The following is a 15,445-nucleotide window of genomic DNA, read 5'->3' on the forward strand; positions in this document are numbered from 1 at the left end:
AAAATCACATAAAATACAGTAGGACACTGCCTCCTTCTTTAAATAGTAACTTTATTCCTAGAGGGCTCTCCCCCCTGCTCATTCTTCAGGTCTCAGCTTTAAAAAAAAAAATGTTTTAGAGAGGCCTTTCCTGACTGACTCCTGTGCCTTTTCCCTTGGTGATGCTCTTGCTTATAAACATGTATTCCATGTCCATCTTCCCGATAGACTCTTTTTTAAAAAAAAAAACAAAAAAACAACAAACTTTTTATTTTGTATTGAGGTACGCTGTTTAGTCACTAAGTTATGTCCAACCCTTTGCAACCCCATGGACTGTAGCATTTCAGGCTCTTCTGTGCTCCACCATCTCCTGGAATTTGCTCAAATTCATGTCCATTGAGTCTTTTATTGCATCTCTTCTGCTGCTGCCCTCTTCTCCTTCTGCCTTCAATCTTTCCCAGCATCGGGGTATTTTCCAATGAGTCAGTTCTTCACATCAGGTGGCCAAAATACTGGAGTTTCAGCTTCAGCATCAGTCCTTCCAATGAATATTCAGGACTGATTTCCTTTAGGATTAACTGGTTTGACCTCCTTGCAGTCCAGACAACTCTTAAGAGTCTGCTCCAGCACCACAATTTGAAGCACCAATTCTTCAGTGCTCAGCCTTCTTTATATCCAACTCTCACATCTGTACAAGACTACTAGAGAACCAATACAACATTGTAAAGTAATTAGCCTCCAATTAGAATAAATAAATATAAAAAAAATTTTTAAAGGCTACTAGAAAAATCATAGTTTTGACTAGATGGACCTTTGTTGGCAAAGTGATATCTCTGCTTTTTAACACACCGTTTAGGTTTGTCATAACTTTCCTTCCAAGAAGCAAGCATCTTTTAATTTCATGGCTGCAGTCACCATCCTCAGTGATATTGGAGTCCAAGAAAAGAAAATCTGTCACTGCTTCTAATTTTTCCCCTTCCATTTGCCATGAAGTGATGGGACTTGATGCCATTATTTTAGTTTTTTGAATGTTAAGTTTCAAACCAGTTTTTTCACTCTCCTCTTTCACCCTCAGCAAGAGTCGCTTTAGTTCCTCTTCATTTTCTACAATTAGAGTGGTATTATCTGCATATTTGAGATTACTGATATTTCTCCCAGAAATCTTGATTGTAGCTTGTGATTCATCCAGCCTGGCATCTTGCATGATGTACTCTGCATATAAGTTAAATAAGCAGGATGATAATATACACAATATACACTGACACTCTGCCTTGTTCACCTCTATCCCCAGTGCCTAGAACAGCCCTTGGTATCCAGCACACTTCAAGAACAATTTGATGAATATATATGAAGGCCCATCCTACTTCTCCTTCCTTCTCCTGTCCCTGGCTGACCTAGAGGGAGGCCTTGGAGCAGAACTTCCCCACCATGAACCCATATTCAGAGAGTATATTAATTTGGAACCAGTCAGTTGTTTCATGTCCATCTGTAACTGTCACTTCTTGACCTACATACAGGTTTCTCAAGAAACAGGTAAGGTAGTCTGGTACTCCCATCTCTTTACGAATTTTCCACAGAGTTGTGAGCCACACAGTCAAAGGCTTTAGCATAGTCAATGAAGCAGTGTTTTTATTGAATTCCCTTGCTTTCTCCATGATCCAGTGAATGTTGGCAAATTTATCTCTGGTTCCTCTGCCTCTTCAAACCCCAATTTGTTGTATACAAGAAAAGGTATACAGAAAAAGTCAGTTTTCATTCCAATCCCAAAGAAAGGCAATGCCAAAGAATGTTCAAACTACTGCACAATGGCATGCATCTCACACGCTAGCAAAATAATGCTCAAAATTCTCCAAGCCAGGCTTCAACAGTACATGAACCGAGAATTAAATGTTCAAGCTGGACTTAGAAAAGGCAGAGGAACCAGAGATCAAATTACCAACATCCAGTGGATCGTCAAAAAAGCAAGGAAGTTCCAGAAAAACATCTACTTCTGCTTTATTGACTACACCAAAAGCCTTTGACTGTGTGGATCACAATAAACTGTGAAAAATTCTTAAAGAGATGGGAATACCAGACCACTTACTTGCCTCCTGAGAAATCTGCATGCAGGTCAAGAAGCAACAGTTAGAACCAGATATGAAACAATGGACTGGTTCCAAATCCAGAAAGGACTACATCAAGGCTGTATATTGTCACCCTGCCTATTTAACTTATATGCAGAGTACATCATGCTAAATGACGGGGTGGATGAAGCATGAGCTGGAATCAAGATTTCTGGGAGAAAAATCAATAACTTCAGATATGCAGATGACACCACCCTTACGGCAGAAAGTGAAGAAGAACTGAAGAGACTGTTGATGAAGGAGAAAGAGGGGAGTGAAAAAGTTTGCTTAAAACTTTACATTCAGAAAACTAAGATCATGGCATATGGTCCCATCACTTCATGGGAAATAGATGGGGAAACAATGGAAACAGTGACAGGTCTTATTTTCTTGGGCTCCAAAATCACTGCAGATGGTGACTGCAGCCATGAAATTTAAAAGATGCTTGCTCCTTGGAAAAAAAGCTATGACAAACCTAGACAGTATATTTAAAAGCAGAGACATTCCTTTGCCAACAAAGGTCCATATAGTCAAAGCTATGGTTTTTCCAGTAGTCATGTATTGACGTGAGAGCTGGACCATAAAGAAAGCTGAGCACCAAAGAATCTATGCTTTTTGGAACTGTGGTGTTGGATAAGACTCTTGAGAGCCCCTTGGACTGCAAGGAGATCAAACCATTCAATCTTAAAGGAAATCAGTCCTGAATATTCATTGCAAGGACTGTGATGCTGAAGCTGAAACTCCAATACTTTGGCCACCTGATACAAAGGACTGACTCATTAGAAAAGACCCTGATGCTGGGAAAAATTGAAGGCAGGAGGAGAAGGGGATGACACAGGATGAGACGGTTGGACGGCATCACCAACTCAATGGACATGAGTTTGAGCAAGCTCTGGGAGTTGGTGATGAACAGGGAAGCCTGGCTGCTGCAGTCCATGGGATTGCAAAAAGTCAGACATGATGGAGTATTACTCAGCCATTAAAAAGAATACATTTGAATCAGTTCTAATGAGGTGGATGAAACTGGAGCCTATTATACAGAGTGAAGTAAGCCAGAAAGAAAAACACCAATACAGTATACTAACGCATATATATGGAATTTAGAAAGATGGTAACAATAACCTTGTGTACGAGACAGCAAAAGAGACACTGATGTATAGAACAGTCTTATGGACTCTGTGAGAGAGGGAGAGGGTGGGAAGATTTGGGAGAATGGCATTGAAACATGTGAAATATCATGTATGAAACGAGTTGCCAGTCCAGGTTCGATGCACGATACTGGATGCTTGGGGCTGGTGCACTGGGACGACCCAGAGGGACGGTATGGGGAGGGAGGACGGAGGAGGGTTCAGGATGGGGAACACATGTATACCTGTGGCGGATTCATTTTGATATTTGGCAAAACTAATACAATTATGTAAAGTTTAAAAATAAAATTAAAAAAAAAAGAATAAATATTCTCATGAATTTACCTATACACACACACACAAAAAAAGTCAGACATGACTGAGAGACTGAACTGAACTGATGTATACAGTACATGGAACTACACAGTAGGTCAGACTGTTAAGTGCAGGAATATTTCTGTCTTACTCACTTCATGCTGCAAGCCCCTAGCACAAAGCCAGAACATAGGTGTCCAGTGAATATCTGTTATGTGTGTTGTTGGAATTGTATTTAATGCTACTTGACTGTGGGTCATATTTGTTTCATACAAATGGCTTGAGTTAGGCCTCCTGGTTTGTTTTTGCCTGTTTTTACTTGATCAATCTCAGCTTCTTCTCTGGATAACAGATGAAGCTGTTCCTCAAAGAAGCTTGCTGCTGCTGCTGCTGCTAAGTCGCTTCAGTTGTGTCCGACTCTGTGCGACCCCATAGAAGGCAGCCCACCAGGCTCCCCCGTCCCTGGGATTCTCCAGGCAAGAATACTAGAGTGGGTTGCCATTTCCTTCTCCAATGCATGAAAGTGAAAATTGAAAGTGAAGTCGCTCAGTCGTGTCTGACTCTTAGCGACCCCTTGGACTGCAGCCTACCAGGCTCCTCCATCCATGGGATTCTCCAGGCGAGTGTACTGGAGTGGGGTGCCATCGCCATCTCCGCAAAGAAGCTTAAGTCAGTAAAAACATATGTGAAAGGATCTCATCCAGTTTCATTGAAGGAAATTTGCTAAAACTTTTCCCCTCTAACCTCCTTGCTGTCAGGACCCATTTATAAAGCAAAGGGCTACAGCTACAAAGGAATTAGTCAGGTTTCCTCTTTTCTTGAGAGGATAAAAATTAAGCTTCTGAATAGAGTAAGCTATATGATGTTTTCACTGCCTATTCTGGGAAGGACAAGTCTATACCACCTAATGACTAGCATTTTCTCTAGGTTTTATTTTCTTGGAGCCTTTCACAGTAGCCGGCAACAGCTGTAGGGAGAGGACTAGCAGGTTAGCTGCCTCCAGACACAGTGGAGGGAGAAGAAACCACAGAAATGGAGCACAGGAGTCACTTTTAGGGGATCATTCTCCAATTTTCTGCCAAAGTGTTTTTGGTCAAGACAATTAATGGTAACTGGCTCATAACAACACTAGAAAAGAGTGAAGGTAGTTATTGTGAGGATAAAGAAATGCATTATGGGAAGGCAGGAGAATGTGAAGAGCCAGGACTCAGAAAAGTAAGAAACAAGGTACCTTTGGGATTTGACCTCTTAACACACACTATCCGCCTCTCTCTCTTTTTCTCTTCTTTCTCCAAAGTCCCCTCTCTAGAAACTAGCTTGTGCATGATTTCTGCTTGAACATACCTATCATGTTTCTCTCTTCATACATTAATAGTTTAATTCTAGCTCCTACTGCTAACTGGAAACTGATTCTTTGTTTCTCAACTCCAAATCCCCAAAAGAGGAATTGGATTTGCCCTGCTTGTTTTATCTGGGACAAACTCCAATAACAAGTCATAGGTTATTGGCAAGCCCATAACAATGCTCACTTTGACTCTTGTCCAAGCAGTGTGGTAGGAGTGAGAATGAAGAGTGAGTTCCAAGGCATAAAACATAGACATGCCAACTGAGGACAGAGTGATGGCAAAATTTCTTAAGAAAGCAGTATAGATGGTACAAACAACCCAAATATCAACTGCTCTAATCCTCTCCCAACAGGGGAAGGCAGCTGGTGTCTAAGGATGCAGAAATGTAAGTCTTTCTAAGACAGTTGTATCAGAGTCTCTGCCTCACTGTTCCTGTGAAGGCTGACCACTCCCATCCACCAGCATCTGTGACTCTCTGCCTGGGACTTTGACAGTCATAGACATACACTCAAGGCAAGCCAGAGGTGCCTGGGAGCTGCTGGCACCAGAAGCAGCATTCAATCAATGACAAGTTGGAGTTGGTAAATACCCCAGATGCTCTGATTTTTAGGTCACACAATCCTGAGGTGCGTTCTACCCTTTCCCAGAGGTCCAGAGTATGACTGAGCCATGGCAACCCACAGAGATAGGCTGCTCAATGACAACACTCTATACTGGCTTCCTCCCTTCCTAGTCTCACTTCTCTACTCTACTGCCTGTTTCTCTGAGATTCACACATCCTAGACCAGGGCATGCTTCTTAAAAGCTCAACCTATGAAAAAGGTTTTCCAGATTTAAGAGTTCAAACCAACACTTTCTTCAGACAATGTGATCCCTCTGTGTCATGGTCTCCTTACCCTATTCTATAAATCACCACAAACACTTAAGAATGGCAAGGCAAAATTCACAAATTTTTCATTTTCTACAGTAAGATATGTTTGCTCTGTGAATATCATTACACAACTGGTTCACTCCTAGACCTGCTGTACTTGTGGAACAGGTTGTATTCCAGAAATAAAAACAATAACTTAAGCCAATTTAAGGAATGGACAAGGTGGTCAGTCTCAGAAATATGTCATAGTCATAGAAAAACTCAGTCAATAACCAAAAAGGTAATTTAAAAACAACACAATTTCTTCAAATGGACAGGTACACTAGGCCCATACTTTAGAACTAACATCTGCATCATAAAGATAACAATTCTGCCCAAGTTAATGTAATAAATTTAATGCAATCCAAATAAAAATTATCAGCAGTATTTTTAACTATTTTATACAGAAAAATAAATAAAACTAGTCAGAAAAAAAAAACTCATTAAAAAAAATAATGAGGGCAAATTATCCCTCCCAGATATTAATATGTGATATAAAGGTACATTAATTAAAGCAACATAATACTAGCCCATAAATATACATGAAATATCCCAGGAAGACCCAAAAACATACAGGAAATTAATATATGATAAAGATGCATTATTAAAGAGATGGTGTTCATAGAATGGATAGCCAGTTAGAAGAGAATTGAATCCATTCCTCTAATCTTAAAACAAAATACATTACAGATGCAGTGAACATTTAAATATAAAAACTGAAAACCACAAAATTATTAGGAAAAAAATAGAAAAAATTTTTGTACAATCTTGATATGGGAAAGCCTTCTAAGCATAATATATAAGTCAGAGTCATGAAACAGATTGATCAATTTGACTATTTTTAAAATAAAAAATTTAAAAAATTTCCACAGCAAAAATTTCCATAAGCAAAGTAAAAGGAATATATTAAAAAAGGGGGTAGAAGACTTCCTTGGTTGTGCAGTGGATAAGAATCTGCCTGCCAATGCAGGGGATACAGGTTTGGTCCCTGGTCTGGGAAGATGCTACATGCCTCAGAGCAACTAAGCCCGCGCACCACAACCACTGAGCCCACACTCTAGAGCACACAAGCTGCAACTACGAGCCTACCTGCCACCACTACTGAAGCCTGTGCACCTAGAACTTGTGCTCCACAACGGGAGAAGCCACCCCAATGATAAACCTGTGCATGGCAATAAAGAGTAACCCCCTCTCACTATAGCTAAAGAAAGCCCATGCAAAGCAATGAAGATCCAGCACAGCAAAAAATTTAAAAATAAATAAAAATGTTTTTTAAAAATGGGGAAGAGACACACCTGGTGGTCCAGTGGTTAAGAATCTACCTGCAATGCAGAGGAGATGGATTCTATCCCTGGTGGGAACTAAGATCCAACATGCTGCAGAGCAAGTAAGCCTATGTGCCACAACTACAGAGCCTGCATTCTGGAGTCCATGAGCCACAGTTATTGAAGCCCATGTGTCCTCGATGCCTCTGCTCCATAACAAGAGAACCCACCACCACTGGAAGCACTCACACCACAACTAGAGAGGACCCCCTGTGCACCTCAACTAGAGAAAGCCTATACACAGCAATGAAAAGCCCATGAGCAGTCAAAAAATAATGATAATAATAATAATAAAATTAAAATTTTAAAAATTCTTAAATGAGGTTGATTTTTACAATTTGTATCATAAATGGCTTGGTTCCCTAGCATATAAAACCCCCTAGAAATTATTATACAAAATTAACAACCCAGTATTTGCCAATATATGTGCAAAAGACAAGTAGATAGTCCACAGAAAAGGACGTCCAAATATTCTTAAAATATGATTAGTTACAATCATGATTAGTCTAAAAGTAAAACACACTCCTATATGACTCTCTTGTATGACTTTCACACTACTCTACTTTACCCACACTTCTAACATCAAATGTGTGGGTTCTCCCAAACATTTGAGTTTGGAAAGCAATTCTTCCACCCCAGTTTAGTGTTTTACAATATGGACTCATTTCTGACACTACTCATTTCTGACACTATCTACCGTGTGTGTGTGTGTGTGTGTGTGTGTGTTTGCAAGCGTGCTAGTCATTCAGTCATGTGTGACTCTGCAGCCTCATGGACTGTAGCCCACTAGGCTCCTCTGTCCATGTAATTCTCCAGGCAAGAATACTGGAGTAGTTTGCCTTTCCCTTCTCCAGGGGATCTTCCCGACCCATGGATTGAACCCAGGTCTCCTGCATTGTAGGCAGATTCTTTACTGCCTGAGCCACCAGGGAAGTCCTGAGTTAGTGTCAAACCCCACAGTTAAGGGCTCAGTCTTACAGGACTTCGGACACCACTTCATCATTTCAGATACTGATGTCACTTGATCCACTGGCTATAAATCAGAGGTTTCCAAGAGTCCCTCCTTCAGTTCTATTAGTTTACTACAGAAGCTCACAAAGTTCAGCAAAATTATTTACTTACTAGGTTACCAGTCTATTATAAAAAAATATCTAACTCAGGAACAGCCAGAAGGAAGTTCCTGAGGACTGGACTGTCCTATTTCTTCCATGGGACAAGAAATGGTGAAAGGGATGTAAAGCTTCTATGCTCTCCCACCCAGCACCTCCCTGTGTTCACCAATCCATAAGCTCTCCAGACACCATTCTTTTAATTTTACTGAAGCTTCATTATGTAGGCATGATTAATTGATTCAATCTCATGGCCCTCTCCTCTCCAAGGGCATGGGGGGAGGGAAGAGATTTAAAGTTCCAATTCTCTAATTCTGGTTGAGCCCCCTGGCAACCAGGCCCTTCCTTATGGATTTTCCAAAAGTCACTTCATTAATACAAACTCAGGTGTGACTGAAAGCGTTTCATTATGAATATCAAAAGACACTTCCTATCACTCTGGAAATTCCACAGGTTTTAAAAGTTTTGTGCCAGTAGTAAAGAGGAACTAAAGAGCCTCTTGATGAGGGGGAAGGAGGAAAGTGAAAAAACCAACTTAAAGTTCAATATTAATAAAACTAAGATCATGGCATCTGGCCCCATTACTTCATGTCAAATAGAAGGGGAAAAGATGGAAGCAGTGACAGATTTCCTCTTCTTGGACTCCAAAATCACTGCAGATGGCAACTGCAGCCATGAAATTAGAAGACAATTGTTTCTTGGCAGGGAAGCTATGACAAACCTAGACAGTATGTTAAAAGACATTCACTTTGACAACAAAGGTCTGGTCTGTATAGTCAAGGCTATGGTCTTTCCAGTAGTCATGTACAGATGTGAGAGCTGGACAATAAAGAAGGCAGAGCACCGAAGAATTGATGCTTTCAAACTGTGGTTCTGGAGAAGACTCTTGAGAGAGAGTCCCTTGGAAAGCAAGGAGATCAAACCAGTCAGTCTTAAAGGAAATCAGCTCTGAATACTCTTTGCAAGGACTGATGCTGAAGGTGAAGCTCCGATACTCTGGCCACCTGATACAAACATCTGACTCATTGGAAAAGTCTCTGATCCTGGGAAGGAGTGAAGGCAGAAGGAGAAGAGGGTGACAGAGGATGAGATGTTTGGATGACATTACCAATTCTATAGACATCAACTTGGGCAAACTCTGGGAGATGGTGAGGGATAGGGAGGATGGATGTGCTGCAGTCCCTGGGGCTGCAAAGAGTCAGACATGACTGGCAACTGAACAACAACAACAATGAGGGACAAAGACCAAATACTGTATAGATTTTATTATATATACTTCCTTACTCCTTGGAAGGAAAGTTACGACCAACCTAGATAGCATATTGCAAAGCAGAGACATTACTTTGTCAACAAAGGTCCATCTAGTCAAGGCTATGGTTTTTCCAGTAGTCATGTATGGATGTGAGAGTTGGACTGTGAAGAAAGCTGAGTGCCGAAGAATTGATGCTTTTGTACTGTGGTGTTGGAGAAGACTCTTGAGAGTCCCTTGGACTGCAAGGAGATCCAACCAGTCCATTCTAAAAGAGATCAGTCCTGGGTGTTTTTTGGAAGGAATGATGCTGAAGCTGAAACTCCAGTACTTTGGCCACCTCATGCAAAGAGCTGACTCATTGGAAAAGACTCTGATGCTGGGAGGGATTGGGGGCAGGAGGAGAAGGGGACGACAGAGGATGAGATGGCTGGATGGCATCACCAATTCAATGGATGGTAGTCTGAGTGAACTCTGGGAGTTGGTGATGGACAGGGAGGCCTGGCGTGCTGCGATTCATGGGGTCGCAAGGAGTCGGACACAACTGAGTGACTGAACCGAACTGAACTATACTAAATCTTACTACTAATAAGGTAAGTACAATGAAAACTATAGTAAAATACCATTTTCACTTATCAAATTGGCCATATGGAAAATTTTGATATTACTGTGTTGACTGGGTGACAGACAATCCCATACACTACTAGTGCAAATAAGAAGGGGAATATCTACTAAAATTTTCAATGCACATTTTCTTTGACCCATCAAGTTCGCCTTTATGGGCAATTCAGAACCCTCTCTAGAATAAGGGTCAGCAATTTTTTTTTCTAAAAAAGCCAAAAAGTAAATATTTTAAGCTTTGGTGCATGGGGTCTCTGTCTCAATTACTCAACCCTTTAGTGTAGTGTGAAATCAGCCATACACATTGCATAAATGAATGAGCATGGCTTTCCAATATAACTTTATTTATACAAACAGCTATAGGTGGGATTTAGCCTGAAGGCCATAGTTTGCCAACTACTGCTTCAGAGGCAATGGCACCCCACTCCAGTACTCTTGCCTGGAGAATCCCATGGACAGAGGAGCCTGGTAGGCTGCAGTCCATGGGGTCGCAAAGAGTCGGACATGACTGAGCAACTTCACTTTCACTTTTCACTTTCATGCATTGGAGAAGGAAATGGCAACCCACTCCAGTGTTCTTGCCTGCAGAATCCCAGGGATGGGGGAGCCTAGTGGGCTGCCATCTATGGGGTCGCACAGGGTCGGACACGACTGGAGCGACTTAGCAGCAGCAGCAGCTTCAGAGGCAGTAGGTGCAGAAAGGCTGGGCACATCCTCATTGTGGCAGAAACCACTACTGTCCCCAAACTCCATTTCGTGCCCCTAGTAAAAGTCCTGCAGCCAGAATCTGGATATCCAGACTGCACTTCTCAACCCTATTGGGAGCTTGGTGATCACGTAACTAAGCTCTCAATGACGTGCGAGCAAAAATTCTGCTTCCACCTCTGGCTCATTTCCTTAGGCAAGATTTCTTAGGAAGAAATCTCTGTTCTTTTACTCTTTCTCACTGGCTGTTGACAATGACCAGAATAGCATTAAAGCCATATACTGAAAATGGCAGAGTTACCGTCAACCAGAGTACCTGAATGACGAGAGCGGGGAGAGTGGCCCATTGTCCCACACATAAGAGAAACTGTTTCAAACCTGGTCTGAAAGGCAAAACCATTTTGCTCATAACTTCTTTCTGAGAAGTTAGTATTCCTGATAAAATGCTTAAGCAATTTTCTGTGAACTTTAATGGGATTAAGGTTTGCTCTCAGAAACCAATTACCCACATGCCCAATTACCCACACAGTCAGTTGCCAGCTGTCAATCAAGGGTCTAGTGACCTTTAACCAGACTTTCTTTCTGTGTCTAGTCTAACAATGATTATCTAACTGAACTTTCTTCCTATCAAATGTCCCTACCAATAGTAAATTTGGAAAGTGGCCTTTCTAGGGTCCATTTCCCTTCTGTGTCTAATCGTAATAAAATTTTGATACATGCTCACAGCTAAATTGCCTGAAAACTTCTCTTTAACACTTGGAACACTCACCTGGTGCTGTAACATGAATGCAAAATAAATATATGTTTCTTTAATCCATTAAATTTTGGTCTCTATTTTTGCAGCCAAATCTACCCCAATACATTCACATTTTCTAAATTTGTTTAAATTCACTAAATGCTTGCTTTGTGTCAAAGACTATATTAAGCACTTTACATGTGTTGTATGTCACTAAACTCCACTTCTTTCTCATAATACCTACCACTGGGACTGGATGCCAGGCCATTGACTACCACCACTAATAACAATACTAGTTGTAGCAGCAATAACAACAAAAATAGCAGTAGTTAATACTTATTGAATGCTTTCTATGAGCCAAGAACTGAGCAAAACTCTTTATATCTTATTCTTTAAAATGTTATGGGGATTCTTCTTGGAAAAAGCAAGCAACCAATCCAAGTTTTATCACTAATGTTAAATTAATCTCTTCAATAAATTAATTCACTGTATTTAGAAAATGAAAGGAAACTTAATGCTTTCCTAAGAGTAAAGCTCAAGACAATCACCTTGGTTGAGGAAGATCCAGAGTAAATGAAGCTCCTCTTAAAAGAAATATGATTTCCCCAAAGCATATTAGCATCATTGGGACAGAGCTGGTGGTGGGATTTTTGTTTTGTTTTGTTTTCCCCAAAGGAACATTATTTTTACAGGCTGAGAAGCACCATATACTTTTGCTCTTTAGGGCATTTTCACTGGTCCTTCCCAAGGCAAAAATTTGAAGGTGCTCTTGAAGACTTTTCTCCTAAGTGCCCCTACCTTTCTGGAGAAAGAAATCATCTAATTTCATCCCCAAAGACTTGACTCTGTTTTAAACCAACCTCAGATTATAGGCATAAAAGGAAGAATTAGATTTTGATTTGAAGAATGGGCTAGGCTTGGAATCAGTTCATCTCAGTTCAGTTCAGTTGCTCAGTCATATCCGACTCTTTGTGACCCCATGGACTGCAGAATGCCAGGCCTCCCTGTCCATCACCAATTCCCAGAGTTTACTCAAACTTATGTCCATTGAGTTGATGATGGCTTGGAATAATTTTCTCTAAAGAGGATTTAAGAATTGATATTGTCGTATTGCACTTCAGTAGGGTTGAATGAATTTTTTTGTTTTTGCATTTGTGGTTATGCTAATGAGCCTATGGAGAGGTTACGTTCTGCGCATGCACATACACACGCACTCACCCTGGTCCTGAAGGAGTGGGATGTCCTCCCTAGAGAACCCTGTAGTCCTCTCAGGTGAACCAGTCTCCTAGGACTATGCAGAACACATGTTTTCGAGTGACACATTCAGGCAGCAAGAAAGAAAGGGTTGGAACAATGTAGGGTTGACCCCCTGGTGTCAAAAGAAGTCTGGCTGCCCCATCTGTCTTTTGAGAATAAGAAAAAATTCTTGAATTTGTAGACATTTTCAAGTTACAGAAACCTCAAGAGAAAGATATTTAGGGTCCCTGCATGAGGAAGAGTTTCAGCAATATTAGAAAAAAAAAATTCATCCACCTATACATCCATCCATTTATTTTACAAATAATTATTGAGGACTTACTATATGCCAGGAACCATTCAAAACTTAGGGGAAGGGGGAGAATCAGGGAAGTATTGGTCAAGGGTACCAAGTTTCAGTTGGGCAAGATGAGTAAGTCCTAGAGATTGACTGTACACCATAGTGCCTACTGTTAGCAACAATATGTTGCACAGAAAGGGCAGCTCTTCTATGTGTTCCGTCACAGTCACCACTCCCCGGCCAGTAGTGCCTACTGATTCCTCTCAGGTTTGTGGGTGCTGCTCTGAGCAGCCGTCACCCTTTATACCAGAAAGCTGGCAGGCACCGTGAGGAAAAAACAAAATAAGAAGAAAGTAGAGGAGGTGCTAGAGGAAGAGGAATATGTGGTGGAAAAAGTTCTAGACCGGCAAGTGGTAAAGGGCCAAGTGGAGTATCTCCTAAAGTGGAAGAGGGTCTCAGATGAGGACAACACATGGGAGCTGGGAGATAACCTGACTGCCCTGACCTCACTGCTGAGTTTCTGCAGTCACAGAAAACAGCACCCGAGACAGACAAATCAGATGGAGGCAAGTGCAAAGCTGATTCTGATTCAGACAATATGGGGGAGGAGAGCAAACCAAAGAAGAAGAAAAGAATCAGAAAAGTCACAAGGCTTTCCCTCGAGTTTGGAACCTGAGCAGATTATTGGAGCTACAGATTCCAGTGGAGAACTCATGTTCCTGATGAAATGGAAAAACTCTGATGAGGCTGACCTGGTCCCTGCCAAGGAAGCCAATGTCAAGTGCCCACAGGTTGTCATATCCTTCTATGAGGAAATGCTGATATGGCATTCCTATCCCTCAGAGGATGATGACAAAAAAAGAAAACAAGAATTAACTCTCTTGAATACCAGTGGCTGTCACATCTGACTGCGGGTTTCAAGTGGGGAGAGAAGGAGTTCTACTTGTCTTGATACCATAAAGATGGCTTGAGAAGATGTGCTTTGAATAGCCAGTATAGTTTCTGTGCCTTACAGCAGCCTAAGTGCTTCAAAGCCATTCCATGCGGTACAATTTGCACACCCATCTTCGTGGAGAGGAAGAAGAATCAGTGTTTCAATGCAACTCATTCTGAACTTCACTAAGAAAAGCAAAGAGTCTTCTATGATGGACAAAACTTGTAGAGTGGGATGTAGGAGAGCAAGCGATACTGTAGACCTTCAAAGAGCATCTCCACAACCCACAGCCTTCTTCCCAAGAGGGTTAACTCTGCATTTTTCACAGCATAGAATGTGTGTAGTTTTTGGCTATTACTTGTGTATTGTGTGGGGTCGGTGGGATGGGGTGAGAAAGAAGGGAGACTGGAGTTAAGATCACTTTTGTTAAAATTTTAATAAACTGTGAAACAAAGGAAAAAACAAATAATGATGATTGGGTTCTGTGTCCAGAATATTGTATCCTTTCAAAAACTGTCATTGGCCACCTAAATGAGGACTGTGAGAGACTGTTTAAAAGTTGTGAATGCCTGAAATGTAGAAGCCAAGGTATTCCCTGCCTGAGATTAATGCTGGTCCCAACAAAGGACTAAGCCAGTTATAAAGTTAACAAAGTTGCCATTTGGGGGATGGAAACTGGTTGAGAAGGAAATTTAATATATAAAGGAGGTTGGTGGGATGGGGTGGGATGGGGTGGGAAAGAAGGGAGACTGGAGTTAAGACCATTTTTGTTAAAATTTGAAGAAACTGTGAAACAAAGGAAAAAACAAATAATGATGATCACTCAGTCTCGTCCAACTCTTTGCAACCCCATGAACTGCAGCATGCCAGGCCTCCCTGTCCATCACCAACTCCCGGAGTTCACCCAAACTCATGTCCATTGTGTCCGAGATACCATCCAACCATCTCATCCTCTGTCATCCCCTTCTCCTCCTGCCCTCAACCTTTCCCAGCATCAGGGTCTTTTCCAATGAGTCAGCTCTCCACATCAGATGGCCAAAGTATTGGAGTTTCAGCTTCAACATCAGTCCCTCCAATGAACACCCAGGACTGATCTCCTTTAGGATGGACTGGTTGGATCTCCTTGCAGTCCAAGGGACTCTCAAGAGTCTTCTCCAACACCACAGTTCAAAAGCGTCAATTCTTCAGCGCTCAGCCTTCTTCACAGTCCAACTCTCACATCCATACATGATCACTGGAAAAACCATAGCCTTGACTAGACGGACCTTTGTTGGCAAAGTAATGTCTCTGCTTTTTAATATGCTGTCTAAGTTGGTCATAACTTTCCTTCCAAGGAGTAAGCGTCTTTTAATTTCATGGCTGCAGTCATCATCTGCAGTGATTTTGGAGCCCAGAAAATAAAGTCTGACACTGTTTCCACTGTTTCCCCATCTATTTGCCATGAAGTGAT

The 15,445-nt window shown here is 41.4% G+C and overlaps 1 pseudogene; it reads left to right on the forward strand.

Moving 5' to 3' along the window:
• The window catches only part of LOC102391089, a 71,029-nt pseudogene extending 57,060 nt beyond the window's left edge, over window positions 1-13,969 (forward strand).
• The last annotated feature ends 1,476 nt before the right edge of the window (window positions 13,970-15,445 follow it).

This window comes from Bubalus bubalis, chromosome 9, assembly GCF_019923935.1.
Source record: "Bubalus bubalis isolate 160015118507 breed Murrah chromosome 9, NDDB_SH_1, whole genome shotgun sequence".
Lineage (NCBI taxonomy): Eukaryota > Metazoa > Chordata > Mammalia > Artiodactyla > Bovidae > Bubalus > Bubalus bubalis.